We start from the raw sequence: 19,042 nt of genomic DNA, 5'->3' as shown, positions 1-19,042 counted from the left end.
TGAGATATTGAGTGTAAAGCTATGTAACGATGGAAGCGCCAAGAACATGGGTGGCAATGTTAGAAGCGCGACCCTTAGATTTGTGTAATTCTGTCACATGGCATCACGGCCTGCAGTAGCTTCGTCAACCTGTGCGGTGAGATCATTTTACTTGAAGGTGAGCAAATCAAGATTGGAGTTGGAAACAGTAAGTCGTTCCCTGAGCACCTTATTCTCCTCCTCGTAGTCGACCTGTGAAGACAACAAATCAACTTTTTCCTTTTTCAAGGATTCAACAGTGGCCTCATCTATTTTCAATGCTTCATTGGCCACTTTCAACTGGGTTTTCAAAAGATGCACTCTCTTCTGTAGCTGCCCGGTCAAGTGAAGACTATCACGATGGGTGCGCTCAGTACTTAACCTATCGCAGTCCATTGCCCATGTCATGAACGAAAGCTGCATGTTAAAGTTCAACTTCTACTCTGGTGTCATTTCTCCAACTCTTGCATAATACCAGCAAGAGCGCACCCCTGCATGTATAGATTCTGCTCAAGCGCGGTGCACTTAGAAATGGTCAGAATTAAAGACAGGTTATGCACTTGAATGTCAACATATCGATTGTTGTTCAGTATCAGTACCCAAGTAGAGGGCATGACATCGACTCAGCTAGCAACAGGGGTTGAAGATGATGGAGCAATAATGTAACACCCCGCCAAAATCTCCATTGACACGGATGTTAACTCTGGTCCCAGTGCTCGGCTTGACTTCTAAGTAACAGCAGAGTTCTATAGCGGAAGCAACATATCTAAGTACCTGAGACAAAACATGCTTAAAAGAGTCAACCAAAAATGGTTAAGTGAACAACATAGGTTTAATAGTTATAACAAGTTTTTAGACCACAAGATTTAGTTTAGGGTTGAATGATATAAAATCAATCAATAGAATGAAGTGTGTTTATTAATATAATGAATATATTAACAGTGACCGATAAAGTTTGTTTATTAATATAATGAATATATTAACAGTGACCGATAAAGTTTGTTTATTAATATAATGAATATATTAACTGTGATCGATAAAGTTTGTTTATTAATATAATGAATATATTAACAGTGACCGATAAAGTTTGTTTATTAATATAATGAATATATTAACATTGACCGTTATTGTCAACAGACAAAGTATGTTTACTAATATAACGAATTATATTAGCAGTGACCGTTATTGTCAACAGACAAAGTATGTTTACTAATATAACGAATTATATTAGCAGTGACCGTTATTGTTAACAAACAACATGTAATGGATAAAATTTGAGTATTTGCGTCTAATCATAAAAAAAATTTAAAAATAAGCATGTGTCTCACCCCAAAGTTTATAAAACAATTAAGAAATAGTAAAAAGAGGGGCTATGAAGTTCACCTTAATAGCAGATAGATATTCCACGCAAGTTATATGATCGAAGTGTTGAACACGGAGATCTCAACCTAGAGATATTATGTTTGATTAGTTAATGTCTAATAGACATAAAGTTTGTTTATTAATATAGCAATCTATATTAACAATGACCGTTTTCGAGAAAATTATATTTATATAAGTGATAATATACTTAGTGTAAGTTAAGTGTTACTATATAATTAAGTGTATAATTTATACTAAAAATAGTATTATTATTTACCTTAATCAACTATTATGTATACTTATCATTAAATGTTACATATATAAATATACTACTATGTGATACATACATATATATATTCTTTACTATTATTATACATGTATGTATTCATAACTATATGGGGTATATATATATATATATATATATATATATATATATATATATATATATATATATATATATATATATATATATATATATTAGGTGTATGTGTTACATATATAATAGTGTAAGATGGTACATATACATATACTTATTACTTTTCATTATTATGTTTACTAACTTATATAACTTTACATAATGAACATTCATACACACAACACGCGTACATATACATACATATATTCACACACATATACACGTATGTATATATTTACATATACACACACATATATCTACAAGTATATACGTACATACATACGTATGCATGCAAGCATGCATGTTTATATATCATTAATTATTAATCAACATCACATAAAATCATACCCTTTTAACATTCTTATATACTTATAATTCATCGTACATTCTTTACTATCATAATCATAATCATAATTCCTAATCTCATTAACCATAATCCTTATTCTTAATAATTAACAAATTATTAATACTTCATAATCATACTTTTAACCTTATCCATAACTATTATCATTATTCATACAAGATTCATACTTTACTTTTTCAAACCATATTCAATCTTTTATTATTATTTTTTAACATCTTCAAATATTCATAATACTTGTTCATGTTAATCATAATCATAATCTTTCATGCACCATATCATAATACTTATTAATTATAATTTCTAACATTCCTATTAATTTACAAATTATTAACACTTTATAATCATAATAACTTTATTACTTTTAGCTTAACCATGATCTTTTATCATACTTTTATCTTTTTTTTTTTCATTAGTTCATAAACTAATCATGTTCATTATATTTATTCATTCATATTCATAATTTATTAATAATACTTAAACATAATACTTGTTATCATCTTAAAAGTAATAGATTAAAACAAGATTAAACTAGGGTTTATTAGGTATACCTTAGGGATTAAAGACCAAGGCTTATGATGATGATGATTATGCGAATAAGGAACAGAAACCAGCAGCAGCAAGGACGACCCAAAACAAGTTTTCTTGGGCTGTTTTAACTCGCAGACTCAGCAGGTACAGCTGCAACTATGCAGAAACAATGAGATCGTTTTAAGGGACTGTTTTGATCACGAAAACAAGCAGCAACTCAGCAAGTATCGAGCAGCAACTATGGTTTGATGATGGACTGTTTGGATGTTGAAACAGAAGCTGAACAACAGCAGTATAAATGGAGAATTGTAGGCTGCAGGAGGTGATCAAATGGGCTGTTTTAGGGGCTGTGTTGGATGGGTTTGAATGTTGACTCGCAGCAGGTTTGGAGAGGGTTGATGTGTCGACTAAAAAGCTGTGAAGGTGGCGGCTGGTGAGCTGAAACAGGTGGTCGAATTGCAGGCTTGTGGAAGGCCTGTTTGGTCGACAAAAGAGGTAGTGATGGGGAGGTGTATCATGTCGACTAAAGCAACAAAAGGGAGATGATTTGGACTGCAGAAATAGTCGACCAAAACACAAGGGAAAAGGATTTAATTATGATGCTAAAATTTGGGAAAACATGAGGCTTTATATAGGGTGTATTTAGTAGTCCTAATCCCATTAGAATTCTAAGGATTACTTGGTGATCAAGCTCTTGAATTGGTATTAGACTAGGATTAGGAGTGACTTACAGATCAAGCTTCTCTTTTTTTTTAAATATAACCGATTTTTTTTAAATATATATATATATATTATTATTATTATTATTTTTCGGCATTAATACTTCTATAATTTTTTTTTTTTGTTATTTAAGATTACATTTTATTTTAGTTATGAGTCCCTAACATTTTTAAATTTCAAATTTGGTTCCAATAGTTATATAATGTCACATTAATACTTATAGTTTATATTTTAGGGTTAGGGTTTAGTATTAAATATCAAATTGTATTAGGGTTTGGGTCTTAATTAATAAATTAAAGTATTAATTATGATCATTAATTAGGAACGGATAACAACCCTAATGATAGTATACTCAATAAGACAATGAAACCCTAAGAGAAATTTGGTAAATTCAGAATGGAAAAGTGAGGGTTGTTATAGTACCTCCCCGTTAATTTAAAATTCATTTCGAAGTTTTAGGAAGACTTCTCGAATGCATCAACGGTTGAGAATAGATGTGGATATTTCCGCTTCATCTGGTCTTCACGTTCCCAGGTATACTCGGGGCCTTTTCGTGAATTCCAACGGATCTTAACAATAAGAAATATTGCCCTGTACTAGCGTTTGAATCTTATGACCCATAGCTTATATAGGTTCTTCTATGTAGTGTATTTTATTATCAATGCAGAGGTCGTTCAAAGGAATAATATGAGTGTCACCTGACTAAGTTTTCTCAAAAGGGATGAAGATGTCATACAAGCTTTTCAGTAAGCTGGGTGCATGAAACGCGGCATGAACATTACTAGGCTCTAAACCTCGAGTGTTTATGCCACAATACTAGGGCAGAAAAACAGATAGGAGTACGTGGAGATTTTGGCCATGTAGTTTGATGCATGGCTTGTGTTTGATATAGTTGGTGTTTAGATTTTAGTTCCAGAAGATTAACCATAGGCATGATGCCTATGATTTTCAAGGGAGGCGAAACGAGATGCCAGCCGAGGGGTCATTAATCTGGCTTATATGCAAAGCAATCCATGATTACTAAGTTGCCCTCAAAAATGGTCTTGTGGAAAAGATGTTGTCCAATATATACAATACATGTGAACTTATCCTCGGAAGAAATTTTGGAGGCACACTGTCGAATGTAACTTTATGATTACGATTTCTATTAGGTCGAAACAGAGGTCGAACCCTTATCTAGGATAATCATCTAGTTGCAACCAAAGAGGAGGGATATTTGGAGTAAACAAATAAATGTCATATACATTTAAGGTATCTCCTTTAAAGAAGATAGCGAGGATTTTAGATTCCCATTACTAAAAGGAAACTGTATGGGAGGTGTGATCTCTGATCGAGTTAGACGTTCTCGCACCTATGGCAAGTCGATCTATCATTCACTTATGAGTTTAAGTGCGGATGAGAAGAAATGGGAATCATTGGGTATAGGAATAGTTTTCACTAGGTGAGAAAATCTCCCAAAAAAAAATTCTTGTACCACAAAATATAGAATTATAGATTTGATGTTCACGAGGGTGTTGTGGTTTAACCGTGAGATATTAGAAGTATAATCCTCTCAACGGTCAACCTCAAAAGGGGAAAAGTTGACGAGAACATAGAGTTTTGAATGATGAACTTAATGATAAGTTTCGAAGGGTAAGAGGAATTGTGATTACTACATGGTGTAGAATAATACGAAAATTTTATATAAACAAGTAATGAAAATTTTATAGAAGTTCGAGTCGTTTAAGGTAACAATTTAAAAAGGAAGCGAAGTTCTTAGTAAAACTAGAGTTATGTACAACATGTAAAATATCTTTTAAATAAAAGAATTGATTGAAAAAGAATGAGAGTATAATTTTATATGTACTAGTCAAAATAAGTAAAGGTAAATTTTATTTACTTTTTTTTTGTAAACATATACGATTTTTTTTTTAATTTGCACGAATGGAAGTAAATAAATTTATTTTATAAAATTTCGAGAGGATCGCCCAGTAAAACAGTGTATGTAAAATTTTGGTAACAAAATTTTCATATTTCGGAGATTACGAGTTGGAAAAAGATCGATGAAGATCGAGTGAATGATTTTTGAAAATATTGGGGGATATTTAAGCAAAAATGTTACGAGTTAATGAAAACCATTGAATTTGAATGTGGTTAAAGTTCTTGGAATTGAAAACGTTCATGTGTGAAGCTGTTGCTGACAAATGAGATATGAATGGTAGAGTATGAGAACGTGATAGTGAATGTGGTGTCTATAATATCTTCGTTTGAATATTCAAATGAAAATCTTGTGAGTGGTTGTAGCTTATCTTCGACAGGTTTCCTAATGGGTTTATGAAAATCTACACTAGGAGCGTAATTGTAGATAACAGGAGGCATGCTTCGAAGAAGTTTCGGGGGTGTCCCTTCAAGTCACTTAAAAACAGGTATCCTTCCTTCCAGCGGGAATGTGATAATTAAGCGTCAAGAGATAAGTTGTTTAAGAAAGAAATAATGTCAAGCTTTACAACTTTTATGGCATAGGAGAATTTGTTAATCTACTCATGGGTGTGAGATAGATAGTTTGATCGTAACGATCTCTTCGTATATCTATAAATCAGATGATAATTACCCTTCTTGTAATAACATTAAGATTTTTGAATGAATGGCTTGGAAATTTTTCTTTGATTCACTTTCTATTCCATATGTCATGATATTGGAATTTCTATATGAATTACCGTAATATAATCACGTCGGCCAAGCGTCATTATATTTCACTAATTCATACTTCCACTTCAATACCACCTCATATGGCCAGGACATGTGATCAAAGTTAGATAGTTGACGTTGGAATGTTGAGTCATGAGTGACATCTCTTCGCGTGAGTCAAAGGAAACTTTGAATCATAATGGCGAAGTTAGGTCATAAGATATGTATGGATATGATAACAATCACACACAAACCGATCCTTTAGAGTCGGGATCAGGCAAGATGATAGGGTTTTGGCTTGATATCCTTAGGAAAGGATACAGAATATAAAAAGAGGTAAAAGCATGTACTAAGATGAATTGGCATTATAAAGATTAAAGGAAAGCACTTAAAACTAAGGCAGAAAAGGTTATAGACCTAAAGATTGCTAAGGCACCCACATAAGGCACACATAGAATGCAATCCTGGTTCTCTATAACAAGCGTTGGCTCTCATAATGAGATAGGTATGGTGGCATTCTATTGTTGGAATACAAGTAAGTCATGGCTCTTATTCTAAGAGTCAGACGTGTAAGTATAGTTCCTATAGCAAAGTGTTTCTAAAGATTTGAATGGTATAGGAGTTCTAGGCATAACAAATATAAGCGAATTTAATGCACATAATCTAGATTGTAATGCAAATAATCAATGCAAATGAACAACTTGGTTATAGACTAGACTCACTAATGCATCCTAACTATTCATGTTAGTCACACTAATGTAACCTAGTTCCCTATAACCAGAGCTCTGATACCAACTGTAACACCCCGCCAAAATCGCCATTGACGCGGATGTTAACTCTGATCCCAGTGCTCGGCTTGACTTCTAAGTAACAGCAGAGTTCTACAGCGGAATCAACATATCTAAGTACCTGAGACAAAACATGCTTAAAAGAGTCAACCAAAAATGGTTAAGTGAAAAACATAGGTTTAATAGTTATAACAAGTTTTTAGACCACAAGATTTAGTTTAGGGTTGACTGATATAAAATCAATCAATAGAATGAAGTGTGTTTATTAATATAATGAATATATTAACAGTGACCGATAAAGTTTGTTTATTAATATAATGAATATATTAACAGTGATCGATAAAGTTTGTTTATTAATATAATGAATATATTAACAGTGACCGATAAAGTTTGTTTATTAATATAATGAATATATTAACAGTGACCGATAAAGTTTGTTTATTAATATAATGAATATACTAACAGTTATCGATAAAGTTTGTTTATTAATATAATGAATATATTAACAGTGACCGTTATTGTCAACAGACAAAGTATGTTTACTAATATAACGAATTATATTAGCAGTGACCGTTATTGTCAACAGACAAAGTATGTTTACTAATATAACGAATTATATTAGCAGTGACCGTTATTGTTAACAAACAACATGTATTGGATAAAATTTGAGTACTTGCGTCTAATCATAAAAACAGTTTAAAAATAAGCATGTGTCTCACCCCAAAGTTTATAAAACAGTTAAGAAATAGTAAAAAGAGGGGCTATGAAGTTCACCTTAATAGCAGATAGATATTCCACGCAAGTTATATGATCGGAGTGTTGAACACGGAGATCTCAACCTAGAGATATTATATTCGATTAGTTAATGTCTAATAGACATAAAGTTTATTTATTAATATAGCAATCTATATTAACAGTGACCGTTTTCGAGAAAATTATATTTATATAAGTGATAATATACTTGGTGTAAGTTAAGTGTTACTATATAATTAAGTGTATAATTTATACTAAAAATAGTATTATTATTTACCTTAATCAACTATTATGTATACTTATCATTATATGTTACATATATAAATATACTACTATGTGATACATACATATATATATTCTTTACTATTATTATACATGTATGTATTCATAACTATATGGTATATATATATATATATATATATATATATATATATATATATATATATATATATATATATATATATATATATATATATATATATATATTAGGTGTATGTGTTACATATATAATAGTGTAAGATGGTACATATACATATACTTATTACTTTTCATTATTATGTTTACTAACGTATATAACTTTACATAATGAACATTCATACACACAACACGCGTACATATACATACATATATTCACACACATATACACGTATGTATATATTTACATATACACACACATATATCTACAAGTATAAACGTACATACATACGTATGCATGCAAGCATGCATGTTTATATATCATTAATTATTAATCAACATCACATAAAATCATACCCTTTTAACATTCTTATATACTTATAATTCATCGTACATTCTTTACTATCATAATCATAATCATAATTCCTAATCTCATTAACCATAATCCTTATTCTTAATAATTAACAAATTATTAATACTTCAAAATCATACTTTTAACCTTATCCATAACTATTATCATTATTCATACAAGATTCATACTTTACTTTTTCAAACCATATTCAATCTTTTATTATTAATTTTTTTAACATCTTCAAATATTCATAATACTTGTTCATGTTAATCATAATCATAATCTTTCATGCACCATATCATAATACTTATTAATTATAATTTCTAACATTCCTATTAATTTATAAATTATTAACACTTTATAATCATAATAACTTTATTACTTTTAGCTTAACCATGATCTTTTATCATACTTTTATCTTTTTTTTTTCATTAGTTCATAAACTAATCATGTTCATTATATTTATTCATTCATATTCATAATTCATTAATAATACTTAAACATAATACTTGTTATCATCTTAAAAGTAATAGATTAAAACAAGATTAAACTAGGGTTTATTAGGTATACCTTAGGGATTAAAGACCAAGGCTTATGATGATGATGATTATGCGAATAAGGAACAGAAACCAGCAGCAGCAAGGACGACCCAAAACAAGTTTTTTTGGGCTGTTTTAACTCGCAGACTCAGCAGGTACAGCTGCAACTATGCAGAAATAATGAGATCGTTTTAAGGGACTGTTTTGATCACGAAAACAAGCAGCAACTCAGCAAGTATCGAGCAGCAACTATGGTTTGATGATGGACTGTTTGGATGTTGAAACAGAAGCTGAACAACAGCAGAATAAATGTCGAATTGTAGGCTGCAGGAGGTGATCAAATGGGCTGTTTTAGGGGCTGTGTTGGATGGGTTTGAATGTCGACTCGCAGCAGGTTTGGAGAGGGTTGATGTGTCGACTAAAAAGCTATGAAGGTGGCGGCTGGTGAGCTGAAACAGGTGGTCAAATTGCAGGCTTGTGGAAGGCCTGTTTGGTCGACAAAAGAGGTAGTGATGGGGAGGTGTATCATGTCGACTAAAGCAACAAAAGGGAGATGATTTGGACTGCAGAAATAGTCGACCAAAACATAAGGGAAAAGGATTTAATTATGATGCTAAAATTTGGGAAAACATGAGGCTTTATATAGGGTGTATTTGGTAGTCCTAATCCCTTTAGAATTCTAAGGATTACTTGGTGATCAAGCTCTTGAATTGGTATTAGACTAGGATTAGGAGTGACTTATGGATCAAGCTTCTCTTTTTTTATTTTTAAATATAACCGATTTTTTTAAATATATATATATATATATACATATATATATATATATATATATATATATATATATATATATATATATATATATATATATATTATTTTTTTCGGCATTAATACTTCTATAATTTTTTTTTTGTTATTTAAGATTACATTTTATTTTAGTTATTAGTCCCTAACATTTTTAAATTTCAAATTTGGTTCCAATAGTTATATAATGTCACATTAATACTTATAGTTTATATTTTAGGGTTAGGGTTTAGTATTAAATATCAAATTGTATAAGGGTTTGGGTCTTAATTAATAAATTAAAGTATTAATTATGATCATTAATTAGGAACGGATAACAACCCTAATGATAGTATACTCAATAAGACAATGAAACCCTAAGAGAAATTTGGTAAATTCAGAATGGAAAAGTGAGGGTTGTTATAAATAACGGTAAGAGGAGTTGAAGTCGCTGGTTACATAGTAGCAGTTGGGGGCGTAGGAATCACGGGGCGCACAGGTAACAGAGGGAGTGGCAGCAGTAACGGAAGGCTCCCCGTCTTCATCAGTATGAACAACTAGCAACAGGAAACCACAATCAGATGCGCATGACATAAAAGAATCAATTTTGGAGAACAAAATAAGGTGTGAAGATATTATCATACCTTCGGATGAAGACGTAGCTTTATTCTTATTGCTTGGAGGGTTGAGGCGCACGGATGACCTGCGCTTCGAAGAAGCTTCATCCGCTACCTCATCGCTCTCTAAAGCTTCAGCATCCCTTATACTAGCATCCTGATTAACCACTTCTTATTGGTGTAACCTTTGGACTCATTTTCTACAAGAATTCTACGAAAATTCATTTCTGCAAAAATGACACACAACGGTTAGCATGCATTTCAGTAAATCATTTATCAAGTGATTTAGGCAATAAAATATATACCCTTTCCTCTAAGAATGATGACTGGACTATTACCAACATACGGCCAGTAAGATGAAATGCCAGTAAGCTACAAAACTTCATTGGGATATACACGAAGTTTAAGCTTTTGGCCGGAACATAGGTCGAAAAATTCTTGTTCAGCCTGATTCATGGGAGGGGGTCTGTTTAGAGAAGTGTTAGAACCAGTGCGTCATTGTAGAATATTGGCGAATTCGCGAGGAACAAATTTGTTGCTAACATTAAAAATAATTTTTCCAAGAATTTTGCATACCCTTTTTCTGACCAGCAGTAAATGACACTCGATCGAAAAATCCATACCAGTCATGCTCATTCAGTTGATATCAGAAAACGTTTTGAAAAACGATCAGCGAAGGTTCATGATTGTTAGCCCTACACCACATCTAAAAAAGGGACAATCGACAAGCACCGTAAGGATGAAGTTGACCTAGCCCTATATTGTATGCTGATAAAACTCTTATAAAGAAATTAGTTGGAGGGATTCGAATGTTTCCAACTTCAAGGGTTTGATCATATATATATATATATATATATATATATATATATATATATATATATATATATATATATATATATATATATATATATATATATATATATATATATATATATATATATATATATATATATATAATGGGCTCGTTCGTTTGATTTTGGGAGTGTATGATTAAAATCGATGATTAGTGGGTGCCATTCGGTTATGCATTTGATAGATTCTGCATCAAGAGTAGAAGCGATTGAATGCACATGAAAGACGGTTGGACTGGAGGAAGAAGATGCCTGATTACGACGTGGAGCTTAAAGTGAAAAAGTAAACTAACATGTGCTACTGATTGTGTGATTGCCGGAACTTGATCGAAAGTATTGGGAGCGAAGGTAAAATGAAAATTGATTTGAATTTTTACTCTAAATGGTAACGAAGGGGTCTTATTTATATTCTGGAAGTTTTGGGCTCTAAAAATGGGTAAAATGATGTCAACCGTACACGTGTCGCAATCTGAACAATTGTGAAAATGAATGAATGGTTAACGATAAGAAAATCGCATGGTTTGTTTATGGAATAGGTGCAGGTTAGCAAATCCAGGTGGTTACGCAGTTGTGATTTGACAGTCTGTCATAATTAAATGTCATGCAGCCGTTTCCAATACCATCATTAACAGACGTTTGATTGATAGCGTATGTGTCATAATTAATGCTGAATAGTTTAAAGATCTCGGTTAAACGATTTAGTTTACTTAATTTATCTTTGTTTAAAAGATATTTTTATGTAAATTACAAACGTGTTACTTGAGAGTTAATTTAATTTATGATCCTTAACAGAAGTTTAATATGATGCGCCATAGTGATCGCACATCATATTAAACTGGGGGACTTAATGATACGCGTACTTATGCGCATGGCGCTCGTACGTATCACGTGCAATGCTCAACTTAAGAATAAACTAAATTATGTATGATTGGAGGCGCGATGTTACGCTTTGCTTGGCGCGAAAAATCAATCTGATACAATATTATCCTAAATTAAATACAATCCTTTTCCAACTATAACTCCGTTATTTATGGATGTTATTTGGAAGGATCTAGAAACAAATCATGGGATAATCTAGGGTTAGGGTTTTACTATAAGTACTGTTGATGCATTTTCTGTAAGTCTCTAGACATCTACCTTACGTTTATGAATAGTACTTCAGTTTATGGGCTACCATGATCGCTCGTTATTATCCTATCTGTGTTTATATGTGGTTACAGGTACTGCAGGAACACGATAAGGATGTCTGACATTATTAGACTCTGTCAGACGTACGAGTGAAGTCTCACTCGTACGGCTGACAAGCTCATATGCACGGTTGAGCTGAGCTGAGTCACAAATCTAATCTGAATATACATACACAAGTGAGTGATCACCCACATGGCTGAGACAGATCACTCGTACAAGTGACAGCTGACTCGCGTGGTTGACTCAATAGCAGGGGTATTTAAGTGTTATGTTCTTCATTTTAGGGTAAGCCTCTCATTACACACACATCACTCAGATCTGGTGGCCTAATCCGATTCTCTCTCAACCCAAATCACTCAAGAGGTGAATAATAGCTCTAGGTGTTAATCTAATCACACAATCCATTGTTATGGTTTGACTAAATTAATCCCAAAAAGCATAATATTCACTAGAATGGTTTGATTTACTAATTCCGCCTTTGTGTGATTTAAACCTATTGATTTAAAAAGTTCCTAGTCATGTTTCATCATTGGTATCAGAGCATTGGTAGTGATTTCAAAATCATCTAGTGATTTTTGGTGATTAAAGAGTTTGCTATTTTGGGTTTTTGAGTTTTAGAGTGATTTTGATAAAAAAAAAAAGGAATCATTTTTACGTATGTAATTGTGATTAGAGAGTGTGTTTATGTTAGTTTAATGGTAATCCATCTTGTGGACGAAGAAATTGAGGTTTAACATCAATTTCTAGGTTTTTTGAGTGAATTAGGGTGAACAGCAGTTCACACGAGTAGGGCAAAAAATTTGCTCACTCGTACGGTTGACCAGACGGTTGACATCACTCGTGAACTCACACGCACGGTTTAGCATAACCTTGTTAGGTTAAGTGACTACAGTCTGATCACACGAGTGATCAAGCGGTTGATGTAACGACCCGGAAATTTCCGACCAAATTTAAACTCTAATCTCTATATGGTTCCGACACGATAAGCGAAAACCGTAAAGTTGACCCGCACCTTTTCAATCTTTCTATACTTATAAGATTAATATTTACATAAATTAAACCTTACCAACATGATAAGCAATCCAAATTGTTGAGACTTATATTTTCGAAAAGAGTTTTACACAACGTTTGACCATCTAGTTTGACCGACGATATCACGAACTATACAATATATGATAATTATACGTTTGTGTATATATATGTATATATACATATTTAACATGATCTAAGAATGTTTTAATATCTCATTTTGTATTAATAACAACAAGTTATAAGTATATTTTGAAACTACTAACTTAAGTTTTCAAAACAATAACAATACGTAACGTTATTTGACATAAATACTTACAACCTATAATGTTTATACATATATCGTATAAGTAATGTATTTAATCACTTTTAAAGACTTAAATACATAAAACCATATAAGTGTATTCACAAAAGATAGCTATATTTGAATCCTCATTCCATTTTTCACAAAATTCTATACGTATACCTAGAGTATTTGTACTCGTATCATACATAGCTTCTATATGTATTTACTAATAGTAAATACATGTCAAATCACCACCTAACCAGCCATTGTACATGCCCTTAGGGCTAGGTAATTGTATTTGGAAGCAATTAGGACTAGATACATAAAATGATTACTTGAAAATTTTGTCCATATACTCCCATTATACACGTTTTTTTTTAGTATAAATACATGAGCATTTTTGTTTCATTTTACTTCAATATTTTAGCCAAAACACACACATACTTTGAAGCCTTAAAACCCTTAATCAATTCAGCAAAGTTTTCAAGAAGATCTAGCTTCAAAAACCATACTAAAACACCATAAGAAAATCATACAAAAACACTTCAAGAAAACCTTCCAAGAACACCAACTTACTTCCAATCTTTCATCCACTTCCAACACCCTTTTGATTCTAGCTTCTTACTCCTCTTTTACAGCAATCTTATCCAAGGAACTTGAGGTAGAATCTATGTTCATAACCTTATTTGATTCATATATATATAGCTATCTTATTTTGTGGTACAAAAGTTTAACAACAAGAACATAGTTTGAATGTTTTCAAACTTGTTTGCAAACTAAATAGATCCTTCTAACTTAACTTTTAAAATACTTCAAGACCTGTAATATAACTTATGTATATGTTAATTTAACAAGGTAAAACTTGGTTTTTCAAAGTATAAGTATTTTTAGAAAAATGGTCATTAAATGATTTTGTTGTAACAAAAATGTTTAACTTCATATGTTTCACTAAAGTCTCACCTATGCCGTATGATTTTGAATACAAACCAAGGTATTTACAGTTCATAGTCTTAAAGAAGAACTCGATCCAAGAAGATGGCAATTTGAATCAACGAAAACGGATTTGTAACGAAGAAACTATGACCGAAACAAAATTGGTTATCCTAGATCATTTCAATTACGGGATCAATTGGAAAAAAATTATATAAATCACATATTTCTAAGATAACATGATATTTTATATATATGTACTTATAATTCAATTTTATATGGTTCAGGATCACCCGTAAACAACACGAGAAGATTAATCATAAGATCCCATGATTGTACGCAACACGTCATTTGACAACACCGGTACTTTATGTACGCAACACGTCATTTGACAACACCGGTACCATGGGTCAAGATTAATCTCGACCAACACATATACGATGGGGTTTTATTGATTTCGTTGGGGGTTTTATTTATTTCATTGCGGGTATATTAAACATCTAAAAATGAACCATTAAAATTGAATTACTAACATCGGACTGCTAACTACGGACTAAGGAATTATTCAAAGTATTAAAAGTATAACAAGTATATATTTATAACGTTTGTTTAAAAATGAAAACATATTGATATATTATATATGGATAGGTTCGTGATATCAATCGGAGACCGAGTCAAATTACATATCTTCAAGACAACAGTGAGTATATAGTCCCACTTTTAAACTCTAAATATTTCGGGATGAGAATACATGTATTTTATGTTTTACGATATGGACACAAGTAACTGAAAAATATGTTCTACGTTGAGTTGTACCACTGGCATACTTCCCTGTAGCTTGGTAACTAATATTTACAGCGGTATTGTAAACGCGAATCCTGTTGATAGATCTATCGGGCCTGACAACCCCAACCGGACTGGACGACCAGTATTCAACGGTTGCACAGTACTTCGTTTTGCGACTACACCTTGGTACGGTGTAGTAAGATTTCATATTAAAGGGAATATGCGACGTGATTAAATGTTAAGTATGGTTACCAAGTGCTCAACCACTTAGAATATTTTTATTGAAATGATTATATACGAAATCTTGTGGTCCATTGTTATAACGCTGCTAGCAACAAACCTATATATCTCACCAACTTTATGTTGACGTTTTAAAGCATGTTATTCTCAGGTACGAATTAAGTCTTCCGCTGTGCATTAGCTCATATTAAGGATATTGTTTGGGACCATTTAAGCTATGATACAAGGACGTTGCATTCGAGTCATTGAAGTTCATTAAAGACTATTGTTATGCAAATGGCAGATTAGATCATTTGGTTGTTATAAAATGTTAGGCTAATATGTCAACTCTCGATGTAATAATAGATTGCCTTTAAGAAATAAATGCAACGTTTGTAAAATGTATCATATAGAGGTCAAGTACCTCGCGATGTTATCAACTATTGTAATTCGTTTTTAATCTATATGGACGATGTCCGGATGATTAGTTTCGGATCCTTTCAGTTGGTATCAGAGCGTTGGTCTTAGCGAACCAGGCCTTGCATTAGTGTGTCTAACTAGTAGTTGTTAGGATACATTAAGTGAGTCTGGACTTTGACCGTGTCTGCTTGTCAAAAGTTTTGCTTATCAATCCTAGTCGGAAATCATCTGCTTATCTTTCTTAGGGAACTTCCTGCTTATCATTCTTAAGTCTAGACACGTCTTACTGCACTTAGTGCATCGATAGTGTATAGACAAAATTCATATCCTAGCGTATCTGTTATTATAGACATTGTCTGACGTATTTCAAAGATTCTCCGTAATTCATGGGATTTTGATATTATATATATACATATGTAAATTATGTATTGAAGAGTACCAAACCCAACTCCTATAATCTATTCCAAACCAAAAATTCATTTCTCCGACCATACAAGATGGATTCTTCATCCAGTTCGAATTCCTCCGACTTCGATAGCTACGCCGATATGGATTTCCATTCGAGCTCCGAGAACAGCGTCACCGGAATGGATCAACCAATTTCCCATCATCTATTTTGGATGAATTGGGGATGGGTTCGTAATATACTAAATCTCTGGAGGCAAGAAGAAGGTGATCCATTCCATCCACCAAATTGTCCTCTTAACGATGAACCTGAAGCACTTACCGGCGAACCTATTCGAAACACCATTTTCTCGCTCATTTCTAGAGTATCTCGTCATGATTACATACTATCCCATATTTCGAATCTTGTTCATTCGCTCGTTCCAACCGTCAATCATTCCGGTATAATAGAAGAAGTCAACGAGCTTCGCGCTCAGGTAGTGGCTTTAGAAAATACGGTGCGAAGGTTACAAACACCAGCAGCAGCACCAGCAGCATAATCTATACCACCATCATCAACGCCGACAGTACTCTTGTCACCCCCAAAATCTCAACATCACAATCTGTATCTCGAATATCAACATCACACGACTCAATATCTGTACTTCGAGTATGATCTTCGTTCTATATATCGTTCTACATCGATTATCTTCTCTTTACGTATCGTATGACGATTATGTAATTTCTAAAGTCTTAGAGATTATGTAATCTAGAATTAACGATAAATCAAATGAGTTTATTATCTTATTGACTCATTAAATCTATGATTATCTCTGAAGAAAATATATATGCAAGTATATTTTCATAAAGATAGTAATTAAAAATTTCTTCGTACAAACTAATAATGATGAAAATATTTTAACGGGTGGGTAGTACCCAAGGAATATTTAGAATTCACATTAATAAGTTATATTGTACATTCTTGAATCTGATTCAACGGTCATTTGTTATTCTACTTACAACCATCGATATACGTATCCGTTCACCCCAGAATAACCATTTCCATTTAAATTTCATATTTGAATTTTTTTTTTTTTTTACCTATCCAAATCCAACAAGTGGCATAAAGAAGAAACATTGGACAATTAAAATGAAATAAAATGTTGATTATAACATATGAAACTAAACAATTCTTCAAGTTTGCCACTTAATTTCATCCTAAACCTCATTTGTACTTCGACAATTATAATCCTCATTTAAATCTTTTCATGATTCCTGAAAACACCTCGACCGAGAAGTTGAACCCGCCGCACCTCGCCTACGGAATGAAGATTTATACATACAGTTATACACCTGAAGAACTCTCGAACCCAAATTCATAATTTAACACATAACGTATTGAATCCTTTGCCATTTATTAGCAAGAACAACCCTACAATTCCTTTTCAAGAAGCTAAGTTTGTCACAGCTCCACTTTGACTTCTCAGTGAGACTACTCCTATTATAATCTCGATATTTATACTTTGACCTTTCGCCGTTGTTACCGGAGAACCTTTTTCACAACATCATCAGCAGACGTACCAGCAACTCGTTATCTCTTTGGCGAAATCCGCAATCAGTATTTTGAAAATCTCGTAGAAATTCTCCCAGTTATACCAAGAACGACTACCCCTAAGAATTACATATTTCGAATGTGAAGATCTGAAAAAAAAAAAAAACATCCTGGACTATGAAGTAGTTCTTGAAATGCTAAAGAAGCAGCAAAAACTGTAAACGACTTTAACAGTCAAAAGTTTAATGATGAAGTACATTGTGTTGGTAAAGCTTAGAAAAAAAAAGGAGAGTTGGAACTGGAAAACGGATTGAGCAAAGTATGAAGGAGGATGTAGATAAATCACAAGAACTGAATCTGCTTTCAAAGGATTCAAACGATTCAGTGCCTGCTGAAACCATTAGTAAAAACCCTACCCCTTATCCTAAACCTTTCCCGATGATATTCTTCATCATCATCTTATCTTAGATATTATAAGATATCTTCATATCTTCCGTTATACATATTCTCCATATTTCTGGAGATATTTTCACAAATATTCTTATCTGAGAATATTTATCTCTCCGTAATATCTGCGTTACAACATAAAAGAAACTGTGTTAGTTTCTAAGTTCTAAAACCTTCAAGTTTAAAATAGGAATGTTCTGAAGCAGTGTTGGGAACTGATGCATGAATAAGTATAATATAATGAAACTTGATCAACTTCATTATATTACAGTAAGTCATGTTAAGTTTTTAATGGAATGTGATGATTCACAGTACCGTCATCATGTGCCATGTTACACGGCTCTTACATTCTATCAAGTCTCCAAACATATTAGAACGTATCACCTTGATAGTTCTATTTTTCCGGAATATTCGAGTAATTTAACGAATCAAGATCGTGCCATTACAATTTCATTCTAAAACCAAAAGCTAGGTTCATTCCAAATTTTATACCTACGAATTCCGAACTATTGATCGCTTGACTCAAGGACGGGAAGAAGAAACGAAGGGACAAAGTCCCAAAATAGAAATTGGGGTATAGATCACAGCAAATAGGAGAGAATATTAACTATGGATGACAATGATTATGGAAAA

The sequence above is a fragment of the Rutidosis leptorrhynchoides genome, chromosome 2 (genome assembly GCF_046630445.1).
Source record: "Rutidosis leptorrhynchoides isolate AG116_Rl617_1_P2 chromosome 2, CSIRO_AGI_Rlap_v1, whole genome shotgun sequence".
Classification (NCBI taxonomy): Eukaryota; Viridiplantae; Streptophyta; class Magnoliopsida; order Asterales; family Asteraceae; genus Rutidosis; species Rutidosis leptorrhynchoides.
The sequence above is the reverse complement of the archived record's forward strand: the minus strand, read 5'-3'. Positions refer to the sequence as shown.